Source organism: Mus musculus, chromosome X, assembly GCF_000001635.26.
Source record: "Mus musculus strain C57BL/6J chromosome X, GRCm38.p6 C57BL/6J".
NCBI classification, from domain to species: domain Eukaryota; kingdom Metazoa; phylum Chordata; class Mammalia; order Rodentia; family Muridae; genus Mus; species Mus musculus.
Window position 1 is genome coordinate 73,320,116 of NC_000086.7, and position 18,505 is coordinate 73,338,620.

Sequence of the window (18,505 nt, forward strand, 5' to 3'; positions counted from 1 at the left end):
ATTTTTGTTTTGTTTCTGCCAGAAAACCATAGCCCTTACCTAAAAGAAATAATTAATACTACCACCTAAGGCTTACTTACCATTCTGGTTTCCACTGCAGGAAGTACTTTGTGGTCAGTCGGATGATACTTACAACACACCTTCAAAGGTGTCTGTGTTCTAATCCCTGGAACTTTTCAATATATTATTTTACATAGCAGAAAACTCATTGCTGTTGTAATTAACTTCACAGTTTTGAGATGGGATATCATCTTGGAGGATTCTGGTTACCAAATATGATCGAGAAGGCCTTAAGTGGTGAAGGAGAAGGCAGAAAGCACTGCGTCAGGGAAAGGGTAAACATAAAAGTACAGGGCTGGAGAGATGGTGAAGTGGAAACTTAAGGGGTCTTTGTAAAGTCAGTTGGATGGTGTTTTGTTAAGGCAAACATATGAAGGAACACTTCCCTGAAGTGGACAGAGGTGAAAGAATAAGGCAGACTCTTTTTTTTTTTTTTAAAGATTTATTTATTATTATATGTAAGTACATTGTAGCTGTCTTCAGACACACCAGAAGAGGGAGTCAGATCTTGTTACAGATGGTTGTGAGCCACCATGTGGTTGCTGGGATTTGAACTCTGGACCTTCGGAAGAGCAGTCGGGTGCTCTTACCCACTGAGCCATCTCACCAGCCCTAAGGCAGACTCTTGAAGGAACTTTTAGGTGAAGCAGACACAGGAAAGAGGATGTTCTGCTAAAGCAAGCACATGAAATGGCATATGATGAAGGATTCTTTGCTAAGAACACACATGTATTGGTCTGCCTTACATTATGTAGTTGAACTGCATTTTCTGGGACTCCACAGAAAGAAATGCACCAAAAACCTTCTGGTGGTGTGCTGCAGTCTCTTGCCTCTTCTTCAGACTCAGGGTGATTGGCAGAATGATATCAGCTAAGACAGACACACTTGCTGAGGCAAGACATGTGGAAGACATGTGATGTTTGGAGGGTATAAATAGGACTCACCAGACAGTGAAGGAGGCTGAGCTTAGCTTACTTATAGAGCTAGCTGTGCAATGTTTGTGGATCTGTCTTTGCTGATCTTCCCTTCCCTCAGAGAGGGACAGCTGAGAATTTCTGGTATTGCTCCAGGTCCCTCCTTCTGACTCTAGCTGAGGCTGAGGCCCAGCTGTCTCAGCTAGGTCATGTCACAGATGTTGCTATCCCAACTCTACCAAACTGGACTGCTGGTGTATCCCTGAAACGTTTGTGAGTGGATCGGGCTGCCGCTGCCTGCTTATCTGTGAACTGAACTGCCAATTTCCAGACAACACAGACGGGAGTTGCTCCAAAGAACCTTTCTAAGCAGGTCCACTTCCCTGTATCCTTTCTTTTCCACTGCCTCTGGTGGGTGGTGGGCTACAAGGGAGGTTAAAATATTTAAGAACCATCATTAAAAATAAGAGTCAAAGAAATTAAACTTATACTGGTTAAATTATACCAGTTACAGTGATGATGCTGTGAAACGAGGAAAATGACCTCCAGAATTGTAAGACTAGTCAATGACCCTGCAGTCCTATACTATAGCAGCATAATGGATAATTTTGGTTGTCGACTTGATTTCGTCTGGAATCAATTAAGAACCCAGTTCTGGGTGGTCTGTGAAGGTATTTTACTTTTGGAAAAGACCTGTAGAGTTGGTAGCCCCGAAATAAAGGGTCCTGAACAAACAAACAAACAAAAAACAATGCTGCTTTTGCCTGCCTGTCTTTTTTATTTGTCTAATGGATTTATGCTGCTGCTGCTGCTGCAGTGGTGGCAGCAACTGCCACCATCACTGCCACTTCAACCATCCTTTGCTGACATGGGAACTCAGCTTCTTTGGTCTTCTAAAGTCAACTGAAGAACAGCAGTTCTCCAGGAATTCTTCAACCTGTGTCAGCCTTGTGGACTGAGCAGCTACCAGGTTCTCATGGAGTTTAGTGCCATGACTCCGTGCTCTTGGTCAGTGGCCAGGGTCAAGAATAATGCTTTGGTCAAATTCAGGTCCCTAGAACATAATATAGTGCCAGGCACCATATAAATACTAAAGAGATTGCTAATCCAGAGAAAGAAAGTCATGCAGGTAAATATGTTTAAATCATTAACAAAAGTCAAGAAGATGCAAATGCACAACATTGGAGGAGCAATGCAGCTGAAATATCAACCCTTCTTAAAAAATAGTAACTTGTAGATTCGATGCAATCCATGTCACTAAACTTCTTAAGACTTTGCTAGACAGATTCTAATACTCATGAAAAATGTAAAGGGGCTAGAAAATGTGGGAAATATTCTATACCAGCAACTTAAAGTCATGGTAAATCCTATGAAGAAATTTTAGGACTGTGGGCCCTAGTGGCATCTGTTCATCTCAGGAGGCATCTCAGAAGCAAACTAGGAGGACAATGCTACTGTATCAACATCCTTGTGTAGGCTTTACCCATAATCCCATGTACAGCCATTTAAACTCTAGAAACCAAAAAGAAAGGCTCTTCCACTGTTCCATGAATTTTCATGCTCTCTCAGATTTCAGGAAGAGGCAGTGCCACATTATGGAACAAAAGTGATAAAATATGCAGCATGCAGCTGTTTTGAGAAGGAGACGTGTAGTGGGACATTGAAGAGGGAAGTGTTCTCTATTTGCTTGCTCTCTCTCTCTCTTTCTCTTTTGCTGGCAAGTTCATTCCTTCACTGGCATCAGAGCCCATTTCTCTAGGAATCTGTGTATACTGAAGACCAGCTGATACATTCAGCCTTGTGGACTGAACAGCTACTGGATTCTTGGACCTTGCACATACATAGGCAACCATTATAGGATTAGCTGTACCACAGACTTAAGTCATTCTAATAAATTTCATTTACATATATATATTCATTCTATAGGAACTGTTGTTACTCTAGAGAACCCTGACTAATAGAGGGAGTCATATTATGATCTTCATATCAATTGACATATATTAGCCAAGTATGGGTGAGGGAAGAGAGTACATTACATACAGTACAGACAGGAAGGGTAGGGAAAGAGCTGTGTGGTTCAGCCTCTCCAGGCTTAATTTATGAGACAGAAATCGAGGGGAAAACCTTCAGGATGTGTTTTTAAATGTCTGATTTTACTTTTAGCATATAATAAAAGATGTGTGGGAACATATTTCATCTAAAGAGAGAGAATTGGCATTTATCCTATATGTAGTTAAGTAATCCAAAAGTAGGCCAAAGATGCCCTTTTCTAGGGGACAGAGGAAATACCTCTTCAGCTATTGTTTGTTACTGACTTTAATCTGTTTGTGGCTTCAGACTCTTGTGGAAACCTAGCATATTGTTGGTAGCTGCTTGTGAGCCACATGGCACAACTGAGTGATTGTAATCAAGGATCTGAGCTGTTCTCACTTTAAGGTAAAGAATACTAACACCTGCATTTTCATGTCTCATGAAACAGTGGTTAAACTCTGGAAATCAGTCTGGCGGTTCCTTAGAAAATTGGACATAGTACTACCGGAAGATCCCGCAATACCTCTCCTGGGCACATATCCAGAAGATGTCCCAACCCGTAAGAAGAACACATGCTCCACTATGTTCATAGCAGCCTTATTTATAATAGCCAGAAGCTGGAAAGAACCCAGATGCCCCTCAACAGAGGAATGGATACAAAAAATGTGGTACAATTACACAATGGAGTACTACTCAGCTATTAAAAAGAATGAATTTATGAAATTCCTAGGCAAATGGATGGACCTGGAGGGCATCATCCTGAGTGAGGTAACACAATCACAAAGGAACTCGCACAATATGTACTCACTGATAAGTGAATATTAGCCCAAAACTTAGGATACCCAAGATATAAGATACAATTTGCTAAACGCATGAAACTCAAGAAGAATGAAGACCAAAGTGTGGACACTATGCCTCTTCTTAGAATTGGGAACAAAACACCCATGGAAGGAGTTACAGAGACAAAGTTTGGAGCTGAGATGAAAGGATGGACCATCTAGAGACTGCCATATCCAGGGATCCACCCCATAATCAGCATCCAAACACTGACACCATTGCATACACTAGCAAGATTTTGCTGAAAGGACCCAGATGTAGCTGTCTCTTGTGAGACTATGCCGGGGCCTAGCAAACACAGAAGTGGATGCTCACAGTCAGCTATTGGATGGATCACAGGGCTCCCAATGGAGGAGCTAGAGAAAGTACCCAAGGAGCTAAAGGGATCTGCAACCCTATAGGTGGAACAACATTATGAACTAACCAGTACCCCGGAGCTCTTGACTCTAGCTGCATATGTATCAAAAGATGACCTAGTCGGCCATCACTGGAAAGAGAGGCCCATTGGACACGCAAACTTTATATGCCCCAGTACAGGGGAACGCCAGGGCCAAAAAAAATGGGAATGGGTGGGTAGGGAAGTGGGGGGGAGGGTATGGGGGACTTTTGGGATAGCATTGGAAATGTAATTGAGGAAAATACGTAATAAAAAATATATAGTGGAAAAAAAAAAGAAACAGTGGTTAAAATGCCCATTAGATCAGAACACAGATGGCTGAATTGTCTGTCAGAGGATTTCTTTACTAATCACCTGTGTATTTCTCACTCCTGTCATGTGTTAAGATTAACTATCCCAGGGGCTGGAGAGATGGCTCAGTGGTTAAGAGCACTGACTGCTCTTCCAAAGTTCCTGAGTTCAAATCCCAGCAACCACATGGTGGCTTACAACCATCTGTAATGAGATCTGGTACCATCTTCTGGTGTGTTTGAAGACAGTTACAGTGTACTTATATATAATAAATGAGTAAATTTTTTTAAAAAGTTAAACAAAAAGATTAACCGTCCCAAGCAACATCAGGGTGACTGAACACCAGTGAGAAACTGCTGATAAGTGGGACACCAGTGGGTTGCACAATGGGACCACAGACTCCCAAGTTCTCATGCAGTGGCCAAATTACACATTTTCTCTGTTTTTCTAAAATGAAAGAAAGCTCTTGTGGTTTTACTGCCTCCTTAGTATTGTCATAGTTTGAGAGATCTCTGAGGTCCAAATTAACTGAAGCTGCTGTTCCTCCTACAGGCTTGCCCTTCTCCTCAGCTTCTTTCAGCCTTCTCTAATTCAACAACAGGGGTCAGCTGCTTCTGTCCATTGGTTGGGTGCAACTATCTGCCTTTGATTCTTTTGGCTGCTTGTTGGGTCTTTCAGAGAGCAGTCATGCTAGGTCCCTTTTTGTGAGTGCTCCATAACCTCAGTAATAGTGTCAGGTCTTGGGAATCCCCTTGAACTGGATCCCACTTTGGGCCTGTCGCTTGACCTTCTTTTCCTCAGGCTCCTCTCCATTTCTATCTGGGTAATTCTTTCAGACAGAAACAATCATGGGCCAGAGTTGTGACTGTAGGATGGCCCCCCATCTCCCTCATTTCATGCCCTGTCTTCCTGCTGGAGGTGGGCTCTATAAGTTCCCTCTTCCTACTGTTAGGCATTTCATCTAAGGTCCCTCCCTTTGAGTCCTGGGACTCTCTCACCTCCCAGGTCTCTGGTGCATTCTGGGGGGGGGAACCTCCAAATCCCTCTCCAGGGGTTTAGGAATAGGAGATGAGTTAAAGAACACCAGCACCAACAGACTGCTACTAAAATAGAGGAGAGTGCTGTGTGTTTGCTAAAGCATCCGTCTGCTATCACTTCAGTTGGCTCCTGCCACAGGACCTTTGTCTGTTCTATGCTTTGGCTAGACTACTCTTCTACATATGTGCGGATGTCGATCTTTCCTCTGGCTCTCTGATCATAGGCATGTTCTCAGGAATTTTTTTTGCTAGTCACTGGTTATAAAGTATAGCAAAAGCAGTCCATTACCTTGTGCTTCTTAGCACTTGGTTCTGCTCTCTGTTAATTCAGAGTACTACTTTGCACTAAAATTTTTAGTTCAGATTTGCTTCTTAATGCCTATTCTTATGTTTGTATGGCATTAGCTCTGGGAAGCAAAGAAACATATTTTCCTGGTTTTGTCACTTCTGGATCACCTACATCATACATCTTGAAAGAATTGAGATGCTCCTTGGATTCAGGGATTTATTCACTAGCACCACTCCTAAGAACTCCCCCTGTACTGAGGCTCCATCCATTATTTGTGTCATTCTAATCTCTGCCTCCACCTCTACTTGGCCAGTCATCTGTGCTTCCATTTAAAAGACATTGAAAGCTTAATAACTAGCCTCAGACTGTTCCATCTCTTCATTTCAAGCCCATTAGAAGGCACTACCTTCGGAATGTCTGTTAGAAACCTAATTTGTTTAAATTATCTTCATTACTTCCCCACAAACCTGCCATGTTGCCTGACTTCCTAGAGGCAGAGGATGGTGATCTTGTCTGGAGCTTTCCTGACTAGAGCTACTGAAATCAGACCCTTTGGCTCTCTAGCTTTGTGACCCTAAACCTTAGTTTTCTCATCCTCAAAACAGAAGCCATAGCTTAGAACCTCAAGCATGGTTTAAAGAATTGTAAAATCATTCATGTTTGTGCCTAGTCCCATCAGAAGCAGTTGACATACGGGAGGTGTCAGTATCCCTGAATTCTTCCTCATTCTACCCATTCAATTCAGACCAATTTTTGCTGACCTTTCCTATCAAATTGTTATAGAAATAGCCATCTGTTCACAGACCTACCAGTTTAGAACAGCCACAAGCATGTAAATATAAACTCTTGAGAAACCCAAAGAGGTTTCTCAGATTCCACTTTCTCCCACATCAATCCTGTCTTCCATCTGACTGTCAAACTGAGAGTGATTGTTATTCTTCCTTATCAACCTGACTGGATTTTGAATAATCTAGGTGTGTGTATGAAGGTTTAACCACAGACAGAAGACTCACCCTGAATATGAGCCATGCCATCCTATGAGTTGGAGTCCAAGAATGATTTCTAAAAAGGAAACAAGAAGCCAGTTGATGACCAGTGTTCACTTCTATTTCATGACAAAGGCTATAATATGACCAGCTTCTTTAGGCCCTCACCTCCATATCGTCTCCAACATCATTAACTTAATTTCTCTGAAATATGGGTCAAAATAAGTCCTTCTTCCCTTAAGTGACTCTTTGTCCCAAAAACCAAAAAAGCAACTAAGGTATTACACATTCAAAAAAAAAAAAAAAAAAACCAATATAGTTGACACATGACTGCTTCAAAGACTTCCAAACACTTCTCTTGCCTACAGCGCACAAACCTGAAGTCTTGAAAAAGACCACTAAGTTCCTCTGTGATCTGGGTTCTCCAAAGCTGTACCCAGAAGCTCTGTTGCTTTCTGATATCACCATTCTGGCTCAACCCCAAACCTGAATTAGAACTGTTCCATTCAGGGCACTGCTGAATACCTATTCTGTGATAGGCATTATGTCAGCTGAAGGAAAAGGTTAGGGTGTGCTAGGGCACCACAGAAGAAGATCTTCCTTATTAAACAACGTGCATCTTCAGCACCAGAACTAACAGGTGAGAAGGGGTGGGGTCAAGCAAAAAGCATTAGGTAACATCATATCAGTATTTCCTCATAGTCATTGCCACAAAACGTCACCCTGGAAGATGCTTAAGCTAAGCGTGTCTTCCTTTTTTGCTTGCACATGCCCATCACAGTTCCCTCTTCATTTTTACATAACCTTTGTCCCTTCTAGGTAGTAGTGCCTCTTTGGAGGAAGCCATGATGTTTGCCAATAGTGGATAATTTAGGAGTTGGGAAGACTTCAGAGAATGGATAAATGGAAGGTAGACCCTTGATTCATAACACACTTTGTATATCTGTGTACTGATATGGCTGACAAAGTGTTTAGAACTGCAAACATGGGCCAGATCTTTGTATACTCACCCCCTACTGCCCTGAGAGCCTCACTGTTTTATGGCTGGAGCTGTAAATTGCCTTATATGGTTATCTGACTAACACCAGTTGTCCCTTTGACAACACAAAGGACTGTGGTTTTATGCTTGCTTTTTCTCAGAGTCTGACACTATCTGGATCTTGAAAGAATCTCATGCAGAAATGCTTGCAGATAAATAAAAGTGGAACAGGTTATATCACCCATTACTATTACATCTCCCACAGTGCTGAGAACTAGAATAAGCATTCACTAAGTAAAGAGTGATAGAGTTGAACTTGTTGAATTGTATATATTTCAACTTGGCCCCAGTGGAAACAATTTCCAGAAATGAAGTCTGGTAAGAAAACTCTTGATTATATAGCTATGCTCCACTCAGTACCCTGAGAGCCCCACAGACCATTCCTAGTCAGAATCCCATGCTTTCTAGAGCTTACAGGAGATTACACAGTGCCACTCAGCCAAACATGGGCCATTTAGACTGAATGACAGGAGAGTTTCTCACTGCTGCTTCCCACAGTTGACATTGTTCACTGAGAACAGTGTGTAGTGCAGAAAAAGAGTGAGAATGCTGTTCAGTCCCAGAGAAAGTTCATGTAGGCAAAACACTGGGCCATATAGAAGAACCACCATAGTAGCTAAAAAAAGGAAGGGAGGAAAGGATATCCTCTGTAAGCAGTAGATGTTTCCTGAACTCATTCCTTTTATTACTGGATATTATTAATTATTTAATTGATATTATTAATTATATATTAAATATAAAATCTCTGTGTGGTCATGTAAGTACAGGAGCTCATGGACATTTGTGTGGAAATCAAAACACTATCTAGGGTATCAATCCATACCTTCTACCTTGTTTCAGATAGGGTATCTTGTCTGCCTTTTTTTTTTCTCCAGGATGTCTGGCCCATGAACTTCAAGAGGTTCTCTTGTCTTCTGCCTCCCATCTTTCTGAGTGATCACCAGTGTTACAGATGCATTCTAACAAGCCTAGCTTTATATGTTCTAGGGATCTGAGGTCCGAGTTTTTTCATTCTTGCACAGCAAATGTCCTAAGTGCTGAGCCATTCCTCTAACCCCTAGGAGCAAATTCTATAATCCCCATCCTACAAATGAGGAAACTGAGGTGCCAAGAAAAGGAGAGAATGGTAATCATTGAGAAAAACTACACAATAACTCAAAAGCAAGTAAACTGAGGGATAATGGATGTTCTCTATTCCATATCAACAGCAGTAATGTGGGTTCAAAGGAAGTGCTTCTCAGAGTAACGAAGGATTAACACAAATGTCCATGTGGAACACTGAATGCTTTATGCACATTGCCCCATTCACAGTCCACACATACCCACCATGTCTTCATTATGGTCATTCTATAGATGGTGAAAATGAGCTTTTAAAGTTGGGGTAGGGAGGCTGGGCTTGGAATAAATACTTTTGTTGGACTGCAGCAGCTCTGAAGCCTTCCATAACAACTTGGAGAGACTCCACACTTCTGAAGGTTCAAGGGTGATCCTAAGGCTGTTGTTCCCAGCTCTCTAACTCCTCTCTGGTCATACTATCAACATTGACCCAGGCAGGCCTTGTTGCTGAAGGCCTTCTCTTGTCTGTGTGCTTTAGGGTATCTCTTTTTTCCATATCTGGAATGCCCTGTCCCTTAGTCACAAGACAGTCTCTCCTTGTTCTATCTTCCCCAGCAACCTTGACATCTGTTGCTACTATAGTGACAATGATCCCCATTTTTTGTGAATACTCAGTATTGTTTTTATCTATTCTCTGTGATAAATTTTTACTTTCCCATGGGTGGTGACCTTGTCCTATTTACTTTTTATGCCCAATTACAAATAGAAGTTTGTAGAGATGTTTAATAAGTGCCATGTTTCTCTACACCTCTGGACTAATTAATTTAACTCTGAGCTTTCAGTATTATATTGACACACCTACATTCCTGCCTATTATTCACAAATTAGCAGTATCATATAGGACATATGGGCCAACAAATATCTACAAATACAAAATGCATAGTTAACGATAACAGTTACTGGGGACAGTTCAATATGCACAAAAGCTGAGAAGTCTGGAATAACAATGCAGTTCTCAAGGGATTCTGGAAAGCCCTGAGCACAGACCTTGTGACCTTCTGAGGTAGGGTCTAGAAAATTATTTCTTTGTAGTGAGGCTAAGATAGTTTTGCCTTATGCTTTCTCCTTCTTTCTCAAAGGTATGAAGGAATGTTCTGAAGTTTATTCAAGAAGGTTGGTTATTCAAGGTGATATCATGGTAGCCTGAAGTCAGAAAATCCAACTATGTTCTTAGACATCAAAAGGAACCACAAACATGTAAAAGGGGAGCTAAGGAGATGGCTCAGCTGAGTAAGTGCTTGAGTGAGAGATCTGGTTTCAGTTGACAGACTTTGTCTCAATGAATAAGATGAAGGGAAGTCAATGAAGACTCCAAATGTCAGCCTTGGGCTCCCACATGCACCTCCTACACATGTGTGTCCATATATATGTGAACACATACACATGTACATCAAACACATACACAGTTGCAAAATTGAAAAAAGAATTGTTCTTACTAAAGTTCATTTTATATAGTTTTTATAAAATAATATTGTCAATATATTTTAATAATGACATTTTAAAATGAATAATTATTTTTATATTTCTTTACATTTACTTTTTACTTCAATGTAGTAAATTTTATCCTGTATTCAGACATGCACATGCATACATATCCAATATAAATAAGACTTCTTCTGGGTTCTCTTTTTTGTTGTTGTTTTGTTTGTTTGTTTGGTTGGTTGGTTGGTTTTTTGTTTTTGTTTTTGTTTTTGTTTTTGAGACAAGGTTTCTCTGTGTAGCCCTGGCTGTCCTGGAACTCACTCTGTAGACCAGGCTGGCCTCAAACTTAGAAATCTGCCTTCCTCTGCCTCCCAAGTGCTGGGATCAAAGGCATGCGCCACCACCGCCCAGCTTCTTCTGGGTTCTCAATAATCTATACAACTTCACAAGGGGCTGGTCATGGTGGTACAAGCCAGTAGGGTATTCTAAAGAGGTAGAAGTAGGAAGATCCGGAGTTTGAGGTTATCCCTGGCTACACTTTTAGGTCTGGCACAGTGGTGTGTGCCTTTAATACCAACATTCTCTAATCCCAGCACTTCAGGAGGCAGAGACAGGCAGATCTCTATGTGTTTGAGTCCAGCCTGGTCTACATAGCAAGTTTTGAGCCAGCCAGGGTTACAAGTGAGACCCAGTCTCAATTTAACAGCAACAAAACAAGAATGCAAAGGAGTTGTAAGTTATAAGTTAAAAGTTTTGAATGTGTTGGTTTTAAGAATTGGTAAGTTAAAATTGTTTAATTTGATGCTCCAAATTTATATTGGTAGAGCCTGTTTTTTTCTATGGGTGCTCTTGTAAAAAGTATCTGTCCCATGCCTCTCAACTCCTCCCTTCTGGTAGGTACATGGCTTGCTCCCCCTGCCCCCGTGTGTGTGTATGTGTGTGTGTGTAAACAACACTTACAAAATGTTCTCTCCTTACAAGGACACCAATCCTATTGAGTTCAGGACCACCTTAATGACCTCAAAGGAACTTGACAACCCTGTTAATATTGGATCTGTAAAGATTATACTCTGTATCCAAAGTTTCTGGGCTAATATCCACTTATCAGTGAGTACATATTGTGAGAGTTCCTTTGTGATTTGGATACACAAGATATAAGATACAATTTGTTAAACTCATGAAACTCAAGAAGAACGAAGACCAAAGTGTGGACACTTTGCCCCTTCCTAGAAATGGGAACAAAACACCCATGGAAGGAGTTACAGAGACAAAATATGGAGCTGTGACGAAAGGATGGACCATCTAGTGATTGCCATATCCAGGGATCCATCCCATAATCAGCTTCCAAACGCTGACACCATTGCATACACTAGCAAGATTTTGCTGAAATGACCCAGATATAGCTGTGTCTTGTGAGACTATGCCGGGGCCTAGCAAACACAGAAGTGGATGCTCACAGTCAGCTAGTGGATGGGTCACACGGCCCCCAATGGAAGAGCTAGAGAAAGTACCCAAGGAGCTAAGGGGAACTACAACCCTATAGGTGGAACAACAATATGAACTAACCAGTACCCCGGAGCTCTTGTCTCTAGCTGCATATGTATCAAAAGATGGCCTAGTCGGCCATCACTGGAAAGAGAGGCCCTTTGGACTTACAAACTTTATATGCCCCAGTACAGGGGAACGCCAGGGCCAAAAAGGGGGAGTGGGAGGGTAGGGGGTGGGGGGTGGGGGTGAGTATGGGGGACTTTTGGGATAGCATTGGAAATGTAAACGAGGAAAATACCTAATAAAAAAATAAATTAAAAAAAAAAGATTATACTCTGAGGTACCAGGGTTAAGATTCTAACACTATTTTTAAGTAAAATCCAACTGAACTCATAACAAAGCTAAAGAACTTATAAAGGAGAAAGAAGAAGGAGAAAATTAGGGGCTTATGTTGAGGAATCCAATTTCACACTTCCATCCATGGTAATGAAGAACCAAGAAAATTTCCCTGTGGAAAACCTTACAAATACTTTGCTGTGTTTTACCTGTAAGTGTATGAAAATGTTCAGAGATCCAGGTCATGCTCTGAAGCTCTTTGCTTAGCTCGAGGCTGGCTGAATAGAATGTGCTATGCTGAGCAGGAACTTCATGTTCTTTGAAGATAGCCCTGATCAAAGAACAGTGGATAAAGAGAATAATATACAACTGAAAGTTTTAGAACCAATCCAAACATCTTTGTGTCAGAGGCTTGAGAAATCCATGGAGGAGGAAGAAAAGGGTCTTTCTAACACTTTAAAATCTTCTATGCTAATAGCTTGCAATGACAAGAAATGTTTCTAGGGAAAAATAATTTTACTTTGTAAATTTAGAGAAATAAAAGACAAAGCAAGGCTGAAAACATTACTGGAGTTTCATTGTTGCAGCCATGCTAGCCAGTTCAGCAAGGAACCCAACATGATACTGTGGGACACTGAGCCCTACACCTCATGGTCTTAGAAGTAATGAGAAAAGCCACATGCATTAGAAGAATCCTCACTTTAAAGGGAATACCATGTCACCTACCTGATCCAGCGTGACATAGCCAATCACTGTGAACTTTGAAGCTTAATTCAACACCTATTTAGTAATTTCCACTTGTCCCAAGTCATGAGTGCAGCCTGTATTAAATGGGTTCCTTCGGTTCTGGACTCACAAAGCTGCAGTTAGGGTGTTGCTGGCTGGATTCTGATCTGAAGGCTTGGGGGAGTCTGCTTCCAGAGTCACTCAGAGTATCTGAGTAGTCAGTTCTTCAGGTTGTAAGATTTCAGTCTCTGCTTCCTTGCCAACTGCTGCCTGGGAGTGGTCCTTCAGCCATTCCAGATACCTCTTTCCATTCTCAGTCAGCAACTGTGAACTGAGTGAGTCTTCTCCCACATCTAAAGTCTATGATATCCTCTTTTGTTCCCACTTACTACTTACCAGGCAACCAAAAATCATCTCCATAGTTTAAGCATAGCTGATAACCTCCATTACATCTGACAAATCCCCTCTGCCACACAGCCTGACAGGTGTGGCTGTAACATCAGGCCATGCTGTGTCTCTGGAAAGCCCATATCTGGAGACTATATATTCCATTCAGCAGAAGGTTTCTCTCTGCTCTATTTTCAAAACCTCTTACCCCTTCTAAATTGCTTCCTAGCTGCTCTAAATGATTGCAGTGGTTCCCTTAGCAACAGCTGGAGCTGGCAACCTCTTTTATAGTGCAGACCACTCTAGTGTACTTTTCCACTGAATATGCTTCCACAACATATTTAAAGACATCCCCCTCTCTACTTGCTGTGCAAACCCTTCACTCTTGTTTGTCTATGTGCATTTCCAGCCTGGTGCCTCATTGTTGTATTCTCTCTTTACTCTACCTCTACACTTTTAGGCTAGCTGAGTCTGTTTTTACCAATCTCAAAACAGTATTCTCTATTTCCCTTTAAGTTCTATAAAATGAGTTTTGTGCCATTGTGTTGCTCTCAGTCTAGTCCAGTGCCCAGTCCCACCTGTGTTGGTTAGGGTTTTTTCTTTTTCTCTCCTCTCCTCTCCTCTCCCTCTCCTCTCCCTCTCCTCTCCCTCTCCCTCTCCCTCTCCCTCTCCTCTCCTCTTTCTTTTCTTTTTCTGTCAACTTGAAACAAGCTAGAGATCATTTGGGAAGAAGGAACGTCAACTGCAAAAATGCCTCAATTAAATTGCCCTGTAGGCAAGTCTGTGAGGACATTTTCTTGATTAGTGTTTGATGTAGGAGGGCCCAATGCACTATAAGAGGTGCCACACTGGGTAGGTGGCCCTTGGTTATATTTTCAAAAGCAAGCTGACTGAGCTATGAGCTGGATGAGCCATAAAGAGTAAGCCAGTAAGCATGGCTTCTCCATGCTTCTGGTTTAGTTCCAGCCTCCAGGTTCTTTCATTTTTGTTCCTGCCCTAATTTCCCTTCAAGCCAAATAAATCCTTTCCTTCCCAAATGTGTTTTATCCCAGCAACAGAAAGCAAACTAATACACTACCCTAGGCAGACTCCATGCACCCCAAAGAACCAAATACTTGCCCCAACAAAGTATACAGCAAGCATAAATATGCAGACTCCTCTGAAGACCCAGCAAGCAATGAAAGCTAAGCAAGGGCCATTGGACAACTATTCAAATTCTAAAGTCCCTCAAAGGACAGAGCCTGTGGTTGGGGAGCCCGAGTGGAAGCTGTAAATCTGGAGCTCCAGGAAAGGGAGGAGCTATAGGAAAAGCATAGGCATATGCTGGGGACTGCTACACAACAAGGGTGAGGACCTGCAATAGCAAGTTGGCTTTGGGCCCAGGAAACATCAGGTAGTTGCTGTTGGCTGTGGGTGGGTGGTGGATGGTGAGTGGTAGAACTACCTGACAGGGCCCCGAGGATATGGATGTCTCTTACACGCGTTCTCGAGACCGGCCAGGAAAGACGCAACAAACCGGAATCTTCTGTGGCAAAAGCTTTATTGCTTACATCTTCAGGAGCCAGAGAGCAAGAGAGCAAGAGAGCAAGAGCAAGAGAGAGCAAGAAAGCAAGAAAAAGAACAAGAACAGGAAAGCAAGAGCAAGAAAAAGAACAAGAACAAAAAAGCAAGAGAAAGAATGGCAAAACCCCGTCCCTTTTAAGGAGAATTATCCTCCGCCTAGGACGTATTACTCCCTGATTGGCTGCAGCCCATCGGCCCAGTTGTCATCACGGGAAAGGCAGAACACATGGCGGGAAAACTGCCCCTGCACGTGTGCAGATTATGTTTACCACTTAGAACACAGCTGTCAGCGCCATCTTATAATGGCAAATGTGAGGGCGGCTTCCCACAGATGTCACCTGGAAAGGTGGCTCTGCTGCTGTGTGGGACATTCCCCAGGTACAGTCCAAAGGCAAACCCCGAGAACACTGAGTGGATATGGTCAGATGCATGCTGGGCCTTCATGGGAAAGGGATGTCTTTGTCCTCTCATGCAGCTTTATCTCACTGCTTTTCTGCACACTCTGGGGCCCTCTTCTTGAGACTCCACTAGTGGCCATGGGGAAATGAGTCTCCCATGATATAGAATACAGATTAAGGATATAGTGGGGTACCCATCATATGACTAATTCTCTTTTAGACAAGTTGCTGCTCATTTCTAGTAGTGCAGCTCCTCTTCCTGCCTTACTTGTTCCTTCCTTATCACTCTTGCCTCATTTGTGGCTCCTTTCTCAGCTGTTCCTCCTGCCTCGCCCACAACCCCTGTCTCATCTATGTCTCCTTCCTCAACTACAGCCCCTGACCTGCCCGAGACCCCTGCCCCACCTGAAGCCCCTTCCAAAGCTTGCCCATGGGCCTGTGCAGGGAAATTGAATGTATCCTGTGACTCGACTTCAGGGACCGGAGGCAGGAAGATCACACTCCAGGACCCCCTATTATTTGGTATTTGTTGGGGGATCAAACTTTGGTTTAAATTGTCGGCGAATTCAACCAAAGCGACCTTTGCTCCAATCTCCTTTCTGAAGACCTTGCCAAGCACTCGGTACCTGCCCAGGGGCCTGAGGGCAGCCTCCACTGCGTCCTGAAATTCTTCTTCTTCACAGTCATCGGGGATGCCCAGGATAAGCAGTGAGCGCTGGGCATTGACCCCCATCCACCCACACCAGTCCTGCAGAATCGCCAGTGCCATAGCAGTGAACTTAGGAGGTACCATGACCAGTCAGGGATGTGTCTGATTGTACTAGTCTCTTCCTCAGCCTGTGAGTGAAAACAAAATAAAACAAACAGAAAGGCATGTTAGTGTCAGGCAATTCAGCACCCACCCTACACACACACACATAGCTGGCATCTCATGATCCTTTTATGAAGCCACTGCAGTATCAAGGGGCCCTTCCCTCTTCTCCAGCATTAATACTGTTGTCTCCCACCCACCCCAAAACTGTATATAAGAATCCTATCCAGAAGGATTAAAGGTGTGCAAGAACTACTCTGTAGTCAGAGAGCTTCTGTCCTAAAAGTTGTAACACTTGGGAAGAGGTCTGCTCTCCCGAAATGCTGCCTGAAGCTCTGCTGCACTCCTCACTGGCTAGTCGGTCTCTGTAATCTCAGACCAACAGGACTCAGTGCAGGACGGCACTGAGTAACCTAGAAAAGAGAAGGCTCTAGGCAGAGACTGAGGTGGGGCCAACTGCAGCAGAAGCAGCAGAAGAGACTTCCCATCCCTGACTCACTCACTTACCTTCGCTGGAACTCTCGCACCAGGCTGGGCCAGAGATCTCGGTGGAAAGCCTCTGGTAGGTACACAGACCCTCAGAACAGATCTCAGAGTGCTACTAAAGTCCAGGAGTCTTTCAGACCTTTCCAAGCTGGGGCCAAATGAGTGTCTAAACTAGGGGCAGATAACTGTAACCAACTTAGTTACATTTGGTGATGTATTTCTGAGCAGTCAACAGGGCTAGATAGAAGAAGGTGTCATTGTTGCCCTGGGGACAGGATCTGTGTTGTAAAGGCTTAACATGGCAAGATTTGGAGCTACCAGGAGCAACAACAAGCACACTTAAATACCTTCCACTTCATAATTGTGGCAAATAAATGCGAAAGAGTAAAGAATCCCAGGTTTCCATGCCACTGCACTCACAGCCTGTATCATTAAGACTGAAATCACAACAAAGGGAAGACTGTCTGTGTTTCTTATCACAGTCCTTCACACTACATAGATAGCCTGCAACCTCCTAGCCAAATCCAAGAAAAACTCTAGTCAGGCAAAGCTGGGGTACTCTTCACCTTCTTCCTTGGTCCTGCTAGCCTAGCAATACTAAGGGAAGGTTCAAGAATCCAGTAGTTGCTCAGTCAACAAGGCTGGATATCTCAACTGGTCTTCAGTACACACTGGAATCCTGAAGAAGTAGGCTCTATGCCAGTAGAGGAATGGACTCTCTTTATTCCAGCCAGAGAGAGAGAGAGCAAAGAGATTCAGCTTCTATTTTGTCCTTTATACAGGCTGCCAACAGAAGGCATGGCCTAGACTAAAGGTGCCTCTCCTTACCTCAAAGATACAATACAATTTAAAGTGGTCTTCCCACTTTAAATTATTTAATTAAAAAAAAAAACTTGATTCCTAACAGCAGAGGGAGGGGCTGTCTCTGACTCTGTTGTCTGCCTTTGGATCCTTGTCCCCTAAGTGTGCTGCCTTATCTAGCCTCTAGAGGAGACATGTCTAGTCATACTGCAACTTGATATGCCAAAGCGGGTTGATATCCATGGGAGACCTCTCCTTCTCTGAGGAGAAAAGGGAGAGGAGCATGTGGTAAAAGGAAGTGAGAGGGAGGGATTGGGAGGAGAGGAGGGAGGGGGAGCTGTGATAGGGATGTAAAGTAAATTAATAGAAAGAAAGAAAGAAAGAAAGAAAGAAAGAAAGAAAGGAAGGAAGGAAGGAAGAAAGAATCCCTCACAGGCATGCTGAGACATTTGGGTTTTAGTACATTCCAAATATAGTCAAGTTGACAGCCAAGAACAGGCACCACAGGCGGTAAGTGCTTTTCTCCATTGAGCTATATCCCTAGACTCACCAGATGGGAAGAAAGAATGAGAGAGGAGAGAGAGAGAGAGAGAGAGAGAGAGAGAGAGAGAGAGAGACAGAGAGAGAGAGACAGAGAGAGAGAGACAGAGAGAGACAGAGAGAGACAGAGAGATAGAGGAGAGAGAGACAGAGAGAGAGGAGAGAGACAGAGACAGAGAGAGGAGAGAGAGAAAAGCACTGAATCTAATTTCCTCTTGACTACTAATAAACTGCACCCCCCCTTGCAAAGACCCCCAACCCCACCTCTCAGGGCCCTAACATTTATATACCCTCTGAAAGTTCCCAGAATTCCAAATGTCACACAATCACAGAAACTATTTGCAGGTGGCAAAACCATGCCCCTGCTAGAACATGAGGCAAATCAGTCAGCTGCTATGAACAATCTAAAGCAGCACCATTCCCCACACCTGGGACTAAAACCAATATATATATATATATATCAATATATATATATATTCTTATAATATTTCTGAGTTTTTTTAAGAAACCAAAATTTCAGAATTCTCACTACATCAAACTTTTTTAAAAT

The 18,505-nt window shown here is 42.8% G+C and overlaps 1 long non-coding RNA gene and 1 pseudogene across 2 annotated transcripts; one reads left to right on the forward strand and one right to left on the reverse strand.

Moving 5' to 3' along the window:
- Positions 1 to 482: 482 nt before the first annotated feature.
- On the reverse strand, positions 483 to 14,005 carry Gm32150. 2 transcript variants are annotated; one of them, XR_878125.2, is made up of 4 exons: positions 12,970 to 14,005; positions 12,453 to 12,574; positions 6,870 to 6,918; positions 483 to 732 (listed from the first exon to the last, which is right to left on the reverse strand). It is a non-coding gene; the product is annotated as a predicted gene, 32150 (long non-coding RNA). The 2 variants fall into 2 exon arrangements; XR_386957.3 differs by having other exon boundaries at positions 483 to 729; positions 12,970 to 13,571.
- Positions 15,564 to 16,209, forward strand: Gm7028 (predicted gene 7028; annotated as a pseudogene).